This window comes from Crotalus tigris, unplaced genomic scaffold (assembly GCF_016545835.1).
Source record: "Crotalus tigris isolate CLP2741 ecotype Arizona unplaced genomic scaffold, ASM1654583v1 scf7180000017685.4511686, whole genome shotgun sequence".
In the NCBI taxonomy this organism is placed as follows: Eukaryota; Metazoa; Chordata; class Lepidosauria; order Squamata; family Viperidae; genus Crotalus; species Crotalus tigris.
In genome coordinates, this window is record NW_024096565.1 from 987,779 (window position 1) to 1,001,584 (window position 13,806).

At 37.3% G+C, this 13,806-nt stretch overlaps 1 protein-coding gene across 3 annotated transcripts in view; it reads left to right on the top strand.

Annotated features, from left to right (window-relative positions):
* The window catches only part of GPC6 (glypican 6), an 818,259-nt gene that overhangs the window by 590,711 nt on the left and 213,742 nt on the right, over nt 1-13,806 (top strand). The gene's annotated exons all lie outside the window — the stretch shown is intronic.

Below are 13,806 nucleotides of genomic sequence, written 5' to 3' on the forward strand. Positions count from 1 at the left end.
TGTATGTATTTCTATTTTTCCTAGTTTCGCCCATCCTGTTCCTTTAATAAAGCATCCAGAGCTATGCACACGGTCTGTTTTATTGGAGGATAGGTGGGTTTAGCTGCATCTCAAGCTGCATACAGAGAAGTGTGTACTGTGGACAGAACAGTGTGCATTATTACTATCCTACTGCACGTGGAAGCCAACCAAGCTTTGCTGTGGCAGAGAATTCATTGATTATCTCCAGATGTCATTTGAATGATGCCAATAGGAATGGGGTTATCCACAGCACTGATTTTTGAGGGCTCTGGATAACAAACAAATATTTGAAACAGTCTTTGCTTGGCAAAAACAAATGGCTAGAAGCAGCAGCAACATTTTGTTTATGATTGCAATATGAAGTGTGTACACTTAGATTGGTATTAGATGCAAGTGTTTTATTACCTTCTCACAGTCAATTCCCACCTGTATGGAGTACACAAGTTTTATCGCCACTTTATTATTTAATTGATAACTCCTGATTGTGAATTAAAGGGTGCTGACCTAAATTTATGAAAAACGCCTGTTATATGCAGCTCGCAATGAGGCTATGTGAGCAAATGAAAAAAAAAATGTATGTCCTTCTGTTTAAACTATTGCCTTCATTAACCCTGTGGCAAAGGCTAGGGCGCATTAATAGATGTGACTATTTTATATTATCCAGGATGACAAGAAACTTGCAGTTGAAATGCATTTCTTAGCAACATTATAAAGATTCAAGCCAAAGGTTGCTATTACCAATTCCACTCATCACCCCATGCTGTTCTCGGCCATGTGTTACTGTAAATATTTGATCTGGTTAGTTATATTTTTTATGCCAATGACATTCAGTTTGTAATCCTTTTTAACCCTATAATAAAAAAAAAGAAAATAATCCCAGAGCTACTTCAGCACAATACAGCCATGTTAAATCAAATCCCTTTTACTTTACAGAAGTAGTGGATATCATGGATATTACATCTTTGGGATTATTAGGCACTACAATGTGATTTTAGGTAAATCTGGCTCTGACAATTTAGCAGTGAATGTGCTTTCTCTTATGAATTGGAACTGTATAGTAGTAAGGTGACCAACCGTCCTCCTTTAGGGAGGACAGTCCTCCTTTTGTAAGTTCTGTCCTCCCTTGAAAAGTGTCCTCCTACATGTCCTCCTTTTTGATATTTGAAGACTAATCTGCAGGGCTTTTTTTTTTCCTCATAGAACGTTCAGAACGGTGTTCCGGCACCTTTTTTGATGGTTTTTTTTTTCAACTTTTGCATGAGCTGTGCTACTCCCACTATTGGCTTTCGAAAGCCAATAGGAATTGCTGCTGAGCATGCCAAAATACCCGGCTGGCAAACTTTGCACATGCAAGTTGTCTGTATTATTGTTGCAATGAATAAAATGTTTCTTTTATTTACGATATTTTTTTCTTCAATTTATTTGTGTCCTCCTTTTCATAGTAAAAAAATTGGTCATCTTAATAGTAGAATCCTAACTTTGCCTACTCCACAATACATCCAGGTAATGGGATTTAATGGCTATGTTCATACTCTTTTTTCAGTTTTCGCATTTGAGACAAACCTGTTTCATTAAAGTAGTGTTCAGTAAGTTGTACAAAACCAGAAAATGGGTAATTTCACTAAGCAGGTTGAATGGATTGTGTGAATGCAGCCATTCTTTAGTTTGGATTGGTGTATGTCTTCACCGTTCAATCATATTTATAACCAAAAGTAAAATTCCACTGGATTCAATTAAATTTCCATTTGTAGGATTGTAGCCTTTATTTTCTACTCCTTATTTTACAGAGCAATCCTATACATGTCTCCAAATAAAGTTCAGTGATGCCTGCTCTCAAGGAACTGGGAATTGGATGGAAAATTTTAATTATGCTAATTTAAATTATGGCTATGATCTCTTCATTCATATAATGCAAATTAGTATTTTCTGATACTTTTTTTTCCTCCCTTCAAATCATTGTTGACACCTAGTGACTACATGGATTAGTCTTTGCAGTTTTCTTGGCAAGATGTCAGAAGTGATTTGCCCTTCAATTTTTCTTAGGGCTGGGAGAGGGGAATTGGCTCAAGGTCATCCAGTGTATGCATAAAATGGAACTAAAACTTACAATCTCCCAGTTTCTAGCCTGGTGTCTTAACCACTAGACCAGGTTGCATCATACAGCTCACCCCAGCTTCAGGTAATGCAAAAAAAGTTGCAACATGTCATGTGACACGGCGAGTTTGACACCCGTGCACTAGACCAAACTGTAGTAGTATCATACGTATCTGTCAGCTCTATAAGTACCAGTATTTGTTAAAACAAGTACGAAATAAAAACTTTCTAAAAGAAACACATATTCACATAGACAAAAAAGATTTACAGAAGGATTCTATATAGAAGTAAGCTGATAAAGAATGTAACATTCAACCAAAAAATTGAAATAGCCTGGGAAACAAACGGGTCTTAACCAATTGATTAAATAAGATGCTAATAATTCTTATGTTTCCATTCATTATGAAAAGTTACATATCATTAGGTTAAATCAGTGGAACTTTCAGGACACTACCAAGACTTCAAATTGTTTCCAAAACCAAATTGTGAGTCTTACAGAACCAATGGTGTAGTTTTGCCAATCAGTAGCTGCCAGCTTTCTCAAAATGTGATTTTCTGGACTGAATACAGTTTCCAAGAATTCTTCAGAGTTGCTACAAGAACAGTGTATTTTAATATTCAATTCTAAACAAATAAAGTATGTGTCACTCAGGTGTGGGTCACCTTGTCATCAAGAATTTACTGTATATGAAATAGCCTATTACCTTAAGGTGAGCAAGTGTACACCTGGTTGAAGCTTTTCAGATGAACCCAAAAATAGCACTGGATTGCAGACTTCATTCTTCAACAAAAATACTGCCTGCCCCAAGCATAGACTGTAGAACACAGAATAATATAGTTAGAAGGGGCCTCAGAGATCTTCTAATCCAACCCCCAGCTTGAGCAGAAGATCCTATATCATTTCAGACAAATGGTTGTCCTGTCTTTTTTTGAAAGCCTTCGGTGATGGAGCACCCACAACCTCTGAAGGCAAGCTATTCCATTGGTTAAAAGCTGACAAATATAGGTTGAAACTGGTTTGTCTACTTTGGGACAAGGAGCACCATAGTTTCAATTAGCTCTCATCTATCCTATAGTACCATCAGATCTCAATTAAAACCATCAACAGCTTGTCCGAGATCAAATTTTAAATCAGAAACAGAGATAAGGCTTATTTGTTGGTCATCGTGTATTCCAAAACTCTTAAAGTTATTCAGAAGATTGCTGTAGATCACGGGTATCAAACCTGATTGCATCACATGACACATCATGACATATCTTTATCTTTTTGCCTTTGCGGGCCAGGGTGGGCGTGGCCTGCACGTGACGCCTCAGGCCTGCATGCCACCAGTTTGACACCCCTGCTGTAGATAATTCAAGTGATCAAAGATCCATTTCTCAGGAATATGATAAATCAATGATCCAGAGGCTGATCATGGGTGTTCCTACACAATCTTCTGAATTCAGCCTTTGAGGAATGACTGATACTTTTGTAAAATCATTTCAAGCTCATATAAGCTTGATGCTTTATATCAATGATATAAAGTGTCACTGAGAGCTCTAGCAGAACAGGGATATAGTTCAGTTCCCACCTTCAAAGTTGGCAAATCCTAACGCCAGATGAAATAGATCTCAAGAACCTATCTCACTCAAGAAACTATGAGCTCAGAAGTGACTATATCTAGAACTTTCCCAAAAACGGCAAGTCAGAAATTTCCAAGTGAAATCTGAAGTATTTGCTTTTTGTAAATTAATGAAGGCTTTTAATTAAACAACTTCATTTGCTTACAGTAATAAAATATGTAATCTATCTGTAGTCCTTTATTTTTACAGTTGTAAACCTCACCCTGTTGCTAATTCTATTCTGCTTCTATTCTTTCTGATTTATTTCATACTGTATAAGTTGGCCTCCACTCCTTCCTGATTCACTGATAAGGATCACATTCCTCTTCAAGCAAACTATTTTCTTTACATATGTTATATTCTTAATGCGAACATGACTTAGTACAGCTATTACAGTACAGTAAATTTTTTGTAATATAAAAATACATTCTCACATATATTAGTTTCCTCAAAAGATTTCTTCACCACTACATTCTAGCAACTCTGGGAGTTGAAGTCCACGAGTCATAAAAGAGCCAAGGTTGCCTACTCCTGCTCTAGCATTTAGCGCTCTTGGTTTCTCTTATAAAACCCATCAGCAGATTTTTATTTCAAGAAGAGAGATCATAAACCATCACATATTACTGCACATACGTAGCCAGTTGCCATTGCTACAAGCAATTCATAGGACAATATTTTCTTATAGCACAAATATAATAGAAGGTAGTGCTCAAGTTATAACTATGATGGAGTCTGCCCCTTATGATCATAAGCTGTTAACATTTGTAAAAAAGATCAAATTTTTTTGCAATGGTCATGCGAATACACTGTCATAAGATGAACACCATGGTCATTAAGCAAACCCATTGTTTGCTCTGGTGCAGTTTTCCCATTGCTACTGGATGCCTGCAAAGCAGCCATCAATGTGACTTTGTTGCCGGGCACCTGAAGTATGTGACTGTTTCAGGGGAGCAATTGTGAGAACTTATGACCTGGGTTGTTGTCTCCTTTTTCAGGTAGGCCGTAACTTCAAAGAGTTTCTAAGCAACCAGTTATCATTTGAGGGATACCCGTACAGTAACAGCTGTATCAAAAAAGATCCAAATACCAGTTTTCTGGTTGGAAAATATAACTTGTATCAGATTAGCTTTGCCACCTCCATCAGCAGATCAAGAAGACCACCTTTCCAGTTTCTCCTGCAGACTCCTCTCGGTCCAGACCATCTCCTTCAAAAGAAATCTAGGGCAAGATGTACCATTTCAAGGATCAGTATGACTTTATCTATCAGGACACCTTTTCTGGCTGCACTGGAAGACAATGTCTAAAACAAAGGGAAGATTCCAAAGATAAAAATAATTCATTAGAAATCGCCTCTGGCTTCATTTAAGAGAGACAAAATTGCTAGGAGACCATCCACCATGAGAGAAGAGAGAAAGTTGTCCTTCTTAAGTCTTGAGCTCCACTTTGGGTTCATTGTGTGGTCATAACCTCCTTATCACATGAGAGGCTACCTTAATTATGGCAGGATGCGACTGTCAGCCTGATGTAGCACTCCTTTTATCAAGGTGTTGGAAGTCAGCACCCACCCACCCTCCTAGAGAAGGAAATATTTGATCAGCTTTCCCAAAGCCACATTTCTGTTTGGTTCTGCTCTTCAATAAACTACAATCTTCTTTCTAAACCAGTCTCCATTTTGTTTATTCAAGGCTTGGACTGGACTCTGATGAAGATTTTTTTTTTCAACAAAGGAAATACAAAAAGGCTGGTAGATATTGGAACAATTTTTCATACTTCTCAGAATATTGATTTGGGGCATATTTTAAGTGACTATCTAAGATGCTTCTGTCTCATTAACAATGTTCAAAGCTGGTATTGCATGAAGAGTCTTTGAAGAAGTTGTTTATGAAATAGAAAGATTTTGCATTACTGTGTTCTGTGATAAGTGATTTTTTTATACATGTACAACTGACATTGGTGAGATAAGAATGATGGGTCCAAGATTTACATCTCACAGAATCGCTAGGACAAGGTTTTAATTGAAAATTAAGGGCGTTAGTATTTCTTGTTTGAATTCACAGCATAGTTAGAAATTCCCTTTTTAGTTGATATGTTACATCTTCACAGATTACGTCTGTATGCCTTTCTGTTACTATGTTGTCTTATCAACATTTGGCCAATCCTATTTTAATTAAGTACATAATTAAATTCTCTTATGGTTGCCCATTTGCACTCTGTTTCAGTAATTTCCTAAAACTTGGACTAACAACTTCATTATCTTTCATTCTCCTACCTTAATTAGTTTGCTTATCATAAGAACTTTGGACATTTTTTATTAAAAGTGATGGAGAAGCACATCTATTCAGAAATATAGCTTAATACTTCATCTGAGTTCGATACAACTCCAACACATTTATGTCAGAAATTATATATAGACTCCTTAAAACAATTTACAAGTGGAGATTGCTTTAACTGGAAGTAAACCTCAAACTGAAACTTGAACCTGCAGAAATACTTTAAAATACTTAAAATAAGTAAGTAATGTGTTTAAAATATCTGCACAGTGCTCAGTACAATGTTGGTCACCATCTTAGAGCACAATCCTAGAAAGTGGGAGACTATGAGTTCAAATCCTGTCTTAGCCATGAAATCCAGTTGGGTGATTTTGGGCCAGTCACTATCTCTCACCTTAATGCACCTCACAAGATTGTTGTGAGGAAAATAGGAGAGGAAGATGTGTTGGAGATGTTCACCATCTTGTAAAAATAATAAAGACAGGATACAAATAAATAAGTAAAAACTCTTTAACTAATAATATGCTGAAAATTGCAATGGCACAATGGCTTAATGATGCTGAAACTGCCAGGCAGAAACGGTCTGCACTCCAGTGGTTCAAGCCTGCCCACCCAGCAGTTTAAACACGTGCAATATTGCAAGTAGATAAATGGGTACTACTTCAGTGGGAAAACTTAGCTGTGTCCATGTGTGAGGAGAGCGGAAGCCGGCTCTGGACCTGGCCAAATGCAAGGTGAGATGAGACGGCAGAGGAGCCTGGAAAAGCCAGCAAGCTGAGCGCCACTAGTCAGCTGGTGTAAGCTAGTTTGTCCCCTGCAGTGCACCAAGGATAAGCACACAACTGCTGAACAGAATGAACCAGCAATTTAGGCTGTCAGAACTGCTTTGGGTCTAGTATTTGTAGATTTCCCTGACATAGAGTTTCATATGCTAAATAAATAAATCTGCCTTGCTAAACAGTCACTTCTTGTAAGAGGAAGTGGAGAAGGAATGTGGATTTCTGTTCACAGGAGAATGTAGGACATTTTTGGAGCTTTTTTCCTCCAAAGTTTTTGATAAGTTGGCTGGCTGGCTTGTAAATTCTAATCTAAAATCTAGAAATTATGCTATCATTATGTAACTCAGAAAGGGGTTGATGCAAAATCTGACATACAAAGAGTTAAAAGTTCACTACCACCCCTATATTGAAATAATAGTAATAATAGCAATTGCCACAACAGTCATTCACAGCCAATGGAAATTATTATTTTAATCCCATTTTTATATATATCTTAACTCAGCAAACGTAACCAATACTCGTACCTCATATTTTGGGGACAATAACAACCCTGTGAGATGAGTTGGACTAAGAGAGAATGCTGGCTCAAACTTGGCTGTCATAACTAAGGCAGGACTAGAATTCACAGTCTCCCAGTTTCTAGGTCAGCACCTTTACCAATCAAATGAAATGTTTATGATTGTGCAACCCAATCATATAATTGTATGTTAGTAAGTAATAAGAAGTTTCCTTTAATTAAACATTCCTAGTACTGTGAAAAATATTTATCAATTCAGGATTGTTCATTTTAGCTTTGTTTTGAATGTAATTGATGCTGTTGAAAGTTCTTGAAGGCAGATTCAAAATAGTCCCTGTAATTTAGCTTTTTTTCTGTATGGGCAAATGTGACCAATGATCTCTCCATGTATTTGTTTGCTGTCTTGTTTCTGCAAAGGCCTGGGAAAAATATAGGTCACTTCTTTTGCAGAACAAAACATATTGGTTAGCTCATTATAGAATCATTTCTTTTGGTAGTTACTAAAGGCAATGTTCTTGAGACGGAAGGCATTTTGTCTGTTTTGCTGCTATTTCTATGAAGAAAATACGCATTCCTGCTGATGCTTAGAAATATAATCTTTGGTGGCCATATATTTTTTATCTTGTCCTGTCGTGTTGATGCTTTGATTTCATTTTTCTAACTTAGCTTGCTAAGGCATCACTGCTACATCAAATAACATTTGACATTTGAATTGGAAGAGGGCACGTATCACTTGGCAGGGAGTTTGTTGCTTCCAGTCCCCTCTGATCGCCCTTGCTTCATGAGAAAGGGGAACCCTTCCCTTGCAGAGCCCATAAAATCTATGAGCCTCAATTCATGAGGCTGGGACAGGTGCTCTTTGGACAAAGGTCCATAAATAACAACCACAGGGAGATCCTTCCATCTGTTCGGAAGCCCCAAGAGCTCTTTTTTGACAGGTGTGTTCCTTGACATCGTCTTTCTCTATTTCTTCACTCTCTCCACTTTGTATTCTTCTATTCTTTGTCAGACTTGTTGGCTCTACAAGTAGTTACGGCCACAACTGAGCCCAAAATTTCCATTGCTAGGCAAGAAAGTTAAGTGAATTTTTGTCCCATTTTATAAACTTTTTCGCCCCAATGGTTTTAGTGATTTCACTGCAGTTGTTAAGTTAGTAACACAGTTGTTAAGTGAATCTGGCTTCCCCATTGACTTTGCTAGCGAGAAGGTTGCAAAAAGGTGATCATATAACCCCAGGACACTGCAACCATCATAAATACATGCCAATTGCCAACTGTCCAGATTTTGATCACATGACCACAGGATTCTGCAATGGTCATAAGTATGTAAACGGTCATAAGTGACTTTTTTTCAGTGCCATTGTAACTGTGAATGGTCACTAAATAAATGATTGCAAGTCCAGTACTATATCTACATAGATATATAGCAATAGCAATAGCACTTAGACTTATAAACTGCTTCACAGTGCTTTACACTCCTCTCTGAGCAGTTTACAGAGTCAGCCTATTGTCCCCAACAATCTGGATCCTCATTTTACTGACCATGGAAGGATGGAAGGCCGGTCAGAATCGAACTGCTGGCAGTCAGCAGAATTAGCCTGCAGTACAAAGTGAAGCGAGGGGAGGCTCAGCTTAGCTTTCTTCAAGAGGCTGCCAGCCTTATGACAGCCTCTTGCTTTCTTTCTAGCAACTGGCAGTTCTCTGGAGACTACAGGAGGCTCTATTTTTTTAAGTTTGTTTATGGGTGATATGGTAGCTCAGGCACTGGGCTCTTCAGCTAGAAAACCAGCAGTTCAGATTCAAAATCTAACAGGGTGCACTCTCGTCCTTGCCCCAGTTCCTGCCTACCTAGCAGTTCAAAAGCTGCTTGCAAATGCAAGTAGATAAATAGGTACCACTTTGGTGGGAAGGTAACAGTGTTCTGTGACATCATGCTGGCCACATGACTGCGGAAATGTCTTCGGACAGCACTAGCTCAAATGGCCTTGAAATGGAGGTGAGCCCCGCCCCCTATAATTGGCAATGACTAGTGGAGTAAAATCCACAGGGACTCCTTTATATTTTATCATTTGTTTGTGGAGTTTGTGAATCCTCCTTAAAAAAAACACCACCCTCCACAAATAAATATAGCCTGCTTCTAAAAACGGATAATGTATCTATTTAACAATTGTGGATGGAGTTATGTATCCTCTGTAAGATATTTTCTACCAACTTTCACTTAAATTATAGTTTGGGGTAAATTTTATTAAAAGTTTCCGTAAGTGCCGTTGTTATAATGTAATTGCTTCTTTTGCATGCATTTATTATACAGCCTTTTACTTGTTTTGTCCCTATGTCATAGTAATTTGTACTTATATCTTAATAGATGGCCTTGATTCTGCATAAGTGTTTCAAATCCAATCATTTGTCTTAAAAACCCTCCTTTTTTCCTGAGGTAACTTTCTATTTGTCCATCAATAAATATATCAGCCAAAGTAAATATTTGGCTTTTGCCAAATAATTTTTGCTGTGCCCTTAGTTTGTTTTTAGAGTCTGAATGCATCATATGTAATTATATTTTCTTAAAATAATTGACTCAAGAATAAAAGAAACTTGAGAGTGAAGCTAAAGGCAAGGTTTCTGGTTATATTATTGCTTTTGTGGATTTCCTTATTTTTATCATGCTCTATCTTATATGTCCTTTGAAGTTTTCTAATCTTCTTTTGTGCCCTGATACCAGATAAAAACTATAAAATCTATTGACTAAACCGGGACCTTCTAATATTGACATTCTATTATTCAGGGATTTTATCCATTTGACTATCCATGTCAAATAGCTTACATGGTAATATAGTTTAAAATTTGTGAGTTTGCCTCTTTCTTTTGAATCAGGATATCTTTCTATATTTTACTCTGGATTTTTTATCTTTCCAAATGCATTTGTTAACTAATTTTGCCAGTCTTGCCATTTTTTCCTGGATTAACATCAGTGATATTTAAAATTGTATTTATATATACGCTCTGTGTGTGTGTGTGTGTGTGTGTGTGTGTGTGTAAAATTTTATATTTATTTTAATAGTTGCAATTAATTCCAATAGTGAACATTTTAATTTTTTTCTCCCTTCTAATTTTAAATATGTTTTTATATCCTGAGAATTCATCAACCCTTTGTTTTCATCAGAAGTAAATAATCTGAAGAGACCAGATCCCATAGACCAATCTCCTTATTACTGTCAATTATAAAATGTTTACTACAATATTAGATGAACACTTAAAGAAGTACCTGTATTCTGGGCATAATACACATGGATCGAACAAGTTATGTTGCTAAGAGGAACATCAAGACTTATAAATGCAATAGTTTATATCATTAAAAAAAGAAAGGGAGCGACAGTAATTTGGTATGTGTGTGGAGAAAACTCTTTGTCAATTTGTGATGACCATTTCTCCTTGCAGTAGTGAATAAAATAAATCCCAGAGAAGAATTTACAGCTTGGGGTAAAAGCATATATCAACAGCAAACAGCAAATGTCATAGCCAGTGGGACATTTTCTTTGGACATTTTTCTGTCAGTAAAAGTAACCAGAAAAAAATGTTCTTTCTCCTTTATTATTTGCATTTATTTTCAAAATATGTGCAAATAAGGTTTGAAAAGATAAACAAGTATCAGGCACTAAGAATCAAGAAGAATATAAATTAAAATACTAAATGGAAGATGAAGTATTAACCATTGTGCAACCACAAAATACAACAAGATAGCTGGTTACCAGAGTATTGATAGAAACGTGTCATTAAGACAATTGTGCTGTCAACACCAATAGTTGGTTTATTTGTTTCATTGTCCTGCAAGGGAGGAAAATGTATAGGTAACCATTTTGTAACCAAAATGTGATTGCTTCACATGTGACACATTTAAACTTATTTGTTTCTCCAAGTGTATAAATAAAAACATAAATGCAACTAACCAGGTTTGGAAACATGGCTATTATGTTTATTAGAGAACTATGTCAAGCTATCCCCTCTTTTGAGGGTGTTGTGGGTGGCCAAACTCTGGTTGCAACAATCAAGAAACAGATCAAGTACTTTAGGTTTGGAGCCCCCCCCCCATATTAGTCTTATTTTGAAAAAATCATTTGGTGGAATAAAATGCAGAAAATATAACCTCCACTAAACTGAGGCAGCAAGTGAAAACAGCTGAAAATTGTGAAGGCCAGAGTTTTCTCAGGAAATTCAGAACTGAAATATACATTTATGTGAAGTTTGAAGTTTAAAAGCAGAATGGCTGTCTAGGCAATTTCCTAGCTATTTTCCATGGAAGAAAGAAAAACCAAAGGCAATAGGTTGCTGTGCAAATTCAAAAACAAAACTATAAATAACAAACTGAGATAAGCAATTGTCAGTAGGAAAAATTAACATTTTGACAAGCAGTGAGCAAATGTAATTTAAACAGAAGGAGGAAATAGCAACATTTTCTTTCTTTTCTCTAGAAGATCATTATTTGCCAAATGGCATGTGGTTTTTTCCCTAACATTTGCAAAACAGTCTGCAGGTTTCTTCTAAGATAATTTGTCAAAGAAACATACAGGCCATATGGAGCTGAAGGGATGATTGTGTAGGCCAGTGAACACGAACCAAAATAAGTTGATATTGGAGAAGAGGGATCCTGGCTGATTTCTTTATGGAGCTTCCAACATTTAATCAGCTCAACAATGATATATTTGCACTTTTTCCTTTTCAAAGCCATGCATCAGATGACAAAACTCAACATAATTATAATGCAGTATATAACACTAATTCAAAAATGTCAAAGGTGAAGAGGACACTGCACTCTGCAGTTGTTGTGATTCCGTCCAAGCCTGTGCTCCCAACAGCTGAGTATGAGGAATCTGAGGAAGAGGTGGAGGAGGCATTTGTAGGGCCATTAGGGGCAGAGGGAGGCTCTGATGAATTACAGGACTCACAGTTTGATGCAGAGCCTGGGCCCTTCAGTCGTGTTCCTGATGAAGCTCAGCTGTGTGAGGAGAATGAGTCAGACTCGGAGGACTCACACCCGATGGACTTGCTAATTGATGCTTGCACACGTCGTCAATTAGTGAGAGTAAATCACCAGCAGTCAATACAGCAACTCCAGAGTAAAAGGAGAGGGCAATGAGAGGCAATGCCTTGGGACTGCTGTATAATAAGAGGAGGTGTGGGCGGTGCTGGTTGCTGAAGGCAACCGTTTGCAAAGTGCTTCTTGGAATCCTGGTCTGTTCGTCTTGCTTGTGACTACTCTTCTGTTTGCATCATGTTTCCTGTGGACTATTTTCTTCCTTTGGACTTGAGTTTTGTTGTTTGTGTTTTGGACTATTTGACAGGTTTGTCACCCATATTAAAAGGGGTTTGTTTTGTTTTAAAGTCTCCAGCCTATTTTATCAACAGGGGTTTGGTCCTTGTGCCTTTAACAAGGACGGCAATAGGCTGGGATAGAACAGCAGTCTCCTAAATTAGGGCTACTGGACAGTAGCATATCTTCCACCTTTCAAACAAAATTGACAGCATTTCTGAGACATTTGTGGATCGGGATGGAGTGAGGGAAATCATAATTTATTGGCAATCTACCAACTGCATAGCAAACAGAAATACAAGTAATACAGTTGTTTCTGCCCATATGGTTGAATAATGCATAATTTTATACGGCAGAAAAAATGTATGGACACAGAATCAGTAGAGTTAGGTTAACTTTTATAAGCAAGTTTTCTCAAGGCTGGTGTTTGTGTGAAAGGAAAGTGAAGATAAATTTTATTTAGGAAATAATCTGGTGACGGGAAAGGCTAAGTCGCTTAGGTCTATTGTAACGACAGCTAAAAACCTGCGGTGTGCTCTCTCCTTCTTAAGGAGAGAGAGAGTGAATCAGATAAGTATCTGAACTGCGGATGTTATGGATAGAGGAGAAAAGAAGATTGAACTGAGAATGTAAGGAAGAGACTATAGGACACATGTAATGTATAAGCAAACAAAGTATGTCTGTTTGACAAAGAAAGAAGATAACTAACCATCTTTCTGCTAACCATCTCTACATCTGTTGCTTCTCGGTGCAGAAAGCTGATGCATGGCAAGTTGAATTCCACCACTGATGGACAAAAATCTAATAATAACAACAACAAAAGGGGACAGTATTTTTTGACTCCTGATACCAAGCTTTAAATATCATAGATACCATGTGGGTGTGGGGGAAGGTCAGTGTTATTTTAGCTGATGGTCGGAAAACATTGGTGTCACAAGAAAATAGTATTAAAGATTAAGTTTTTTGCCATGACGATCCAGTTGTGGTAATACAGTTAGTCCTCGACTTACAACATTTCATTTCGTGACCGTTCGAAATTACAATGACACTGAAAAGAAGTGACTTATGACCATTTTTCACACTTATGACCATTGCAGTATCCCCATGGTCATGTGATCAAAATTCAGATGCGTGGCAACTGACTCATATTTATGACGGTTGCAGTGTCCTGGGGTCACATGATCCCCCTTTTGTGAGCTTCTGAACAAGCAGAGTCAGT